This window comes from Penaeus japonicus, unplaced genomic scaffold, assembly GCF_977035675.1.
Source record: "Penaeus japonicus unplaced genomic scaffold, GWHDUDI00000001_assembly GWHDUDI00000014, whole genome shotgun sequence".
In the NCBI taxonomy this organism is placed as follows: Eukaryota; Metazoa; Arthropoda; class Malacostraca; order Decapoda; family Penaeidae; genus Penaeus; species Penaeus japonicus.
The window spans coordinates 6267470-6269969 of record NW_028234416.1 but is presented as its reverse complement, the minus strand read 5'-3'; the positions used below and the strand labels follow the sequence as shown (position 1 = coordinate 6269969).

Below are 2500 nucleotides of genomic sequence, written 5' to 3'. Positions count from 1 at the left end.
GGCGGAGGTGTTACCCATTATCACTCGCTGCTTTCGAGGCTCCATTTGCGTCGCAGTTTAACAATAGGCCAATTGCATTAGAAACTTTGGTGCGTCATCAACGTAGATCTGCATAAACCTCACTCACTCACACACACACACACACACACACACACACACACACACACACACACACACACACACACACACACAAACGCACACACACACTCACACACACACACACACACACACGCACGCACGCACGCACACACACACACACGCGCGCACGCACGCACACACACAGAGGATGCACACATAACCACATTTTCAAAGACGTAGGTAAGCAGTGAACAAAACAACAACAAAGAGACGAGCAAAACAAAGAACACCGTCTAACATAAAACAACAAAACATCAGCATTTCCGTTTAACATTTTCAGATTCCTTTAGCCACCTCGAAGTAAGTGAACAGTCTGCCGCTATCAAACAATTACATCATTAAGCTTCATTCGCTAGATAACAATCATATGGTTACGGTTATGATGGTTACGTTGTTCCAAGTACAAAGCGAGTGTCTCTAAGGAGAAACTAGTTAGGTAGAAAGTACACGTCGCTCGGTTCTAAAAAGTCATAATAAATCCGACACATAACAGAACACTAGGTTATAATTAAATGATGTTCTCATGTTATATCCTGGACATGCCTTTTCACATTATTTAAGTTGTAATGAAGTAGCTAAACAGGATAGTGCACGAAGGGCTGAACTACAACAACCCAGGTTTATATCTCGGGGTGCACTGTACAACCTCACGGACATAGGATGAAGATTGCGAAGTGAAGAGACGAGCGGGGTCATGCAGCTTCTTTCTTGCACGTCCGGTTGGACACAGGATGTACCAAAACATATCCTCATGCAAATAGAGGCTGTACTGAGAGTGATAACGACTTCGCTGCTTCGCTCCGTTTGTCGATGTCACTTCTGGACGAAGTCGACGGAGGAGGTGTAACTTCCGTCGAAAATCTCTAGATAGGTCCTATCTGTCGTTTTGTTCTTTTAGATGAAACTCTTTTGCCTAAATATCGTTTTGGTAGAATGTATTACAGGACGGAAGAAAACGAAAAGCAATATATAAATGGACTTGATATTCCCGAGAGAAATGGCGCACGCCAGGCTTCATTACACTGCATCACATCCATTAATATTAGACTCCCATTGTCCTCGCCGCCGTCGCACATCAGGGTTCACACTCGACTCCCCGCTTGTCCTACCAGGCTCACTCGGCCGCCGTGACTGCGTCCTGTAATCCACATCTTGGGCTCTGTCGCCATTCCTCGCCGTCCAGATGACTTCATGCATGAGGAGAGCCATTGCGACGGACGTGGGAGGTGAAGGATTTTGAGGAATGTGGAAAGTGGACGGCCGTAAACGGGTCCATCATATACTTTGTCTTTACGTGGAAATGAAATACTACAGGAAAATGCTCTGATACCCACGGATAAGTATATCATTTACATACCTCCCCAGATTCCAGTATCTTTTTATATGACTTATCTATCAGGGATCGGTATGCAACTCCTATCTTATCATGAATTATAGGAAGGTGCCGAATGCCACGCTAGTGTCCTGAAAGAAAACCAGGTTTGCTGACACTTTATTTGCAAGAAACATGCTCTTGTTCGTGTCCAGTTTGCACATACTATTTTTTTCACATTTTTGCAAAAATCTCGAAGTATTTTGAAAAGGCTGAGGAATTTGAAGAGGAATTTAAGTTGTGGAACGGTCATGCATTATTAAAATGAAAATAATGAACATACTTTATAATACTGCAACAATTATAAAAGAATGAAACATATAATTCATGGAGTTTGTCATATAAAATTGCAACATTTTTCTTAAAACAAAGTTGATAGATTAACTGGCCTTTAATGGAAGTTCGCTTTATCTCTATAATATATGCAAAATACGTTGAATGTACCTTAAGAAATTATTTTCAAAAGGCCTCACTGAATCTTTTGAGTACGTTATGTAAAGTGAATATATAGAACATAATCTAAACTTGAAAAAATGTAAGAATGCATTTAGAACTTGTTAGTAGAGCAAGTTAGAAAATCAACGAGTGTACCGTTACCTTTAATTAAACCACCTGTAAACACACACACCTCTACGGAACCCGAGGCGCTAATCGGAATACGGAGTTACGCAGAAAGCACTCTGCCGTGGTTATGCAGAAATGCGGAAGGGATAATGCTTCATTAATATTCAAGGCCGAGTGTCAGAACACGGAGCTTCAAGCTTCGTACCCTTATTTGTCAGCTCTTCTCCTACTCCTTTCTTTCTCTTTCTCTCTCTCTCTCTTTCTCTCTCTCTCTCGTCCTCTCTCTCTCTCTCTCGCTCTTGCTCTCGCTCCCTCTCTCTCTCTCTCTCCCTCTCGCTCTCTCTCTCTCTCTCGCTCTCTGTCTGTCTCTCTCTCTCTCTCTCTCTCTCTCTCTCTCTCTCTCTCTCTCTCTCTCTCTCTCTCTCT

General features: G+C 42.5%; 1 protein-coding gene across 2 annotated transcripts in view; it reads right to left on the bottom strand.

Annotated features, from left to right (window-relative positions):
* The window catches only part of LOC122247257 (uncharacterized), a 27600-nt gene that overhangs the window by 21997 nt on the left and 3103 nt on the right, over positions 1-2500 (bottom strand). The window lies entirely within an intron of this gene.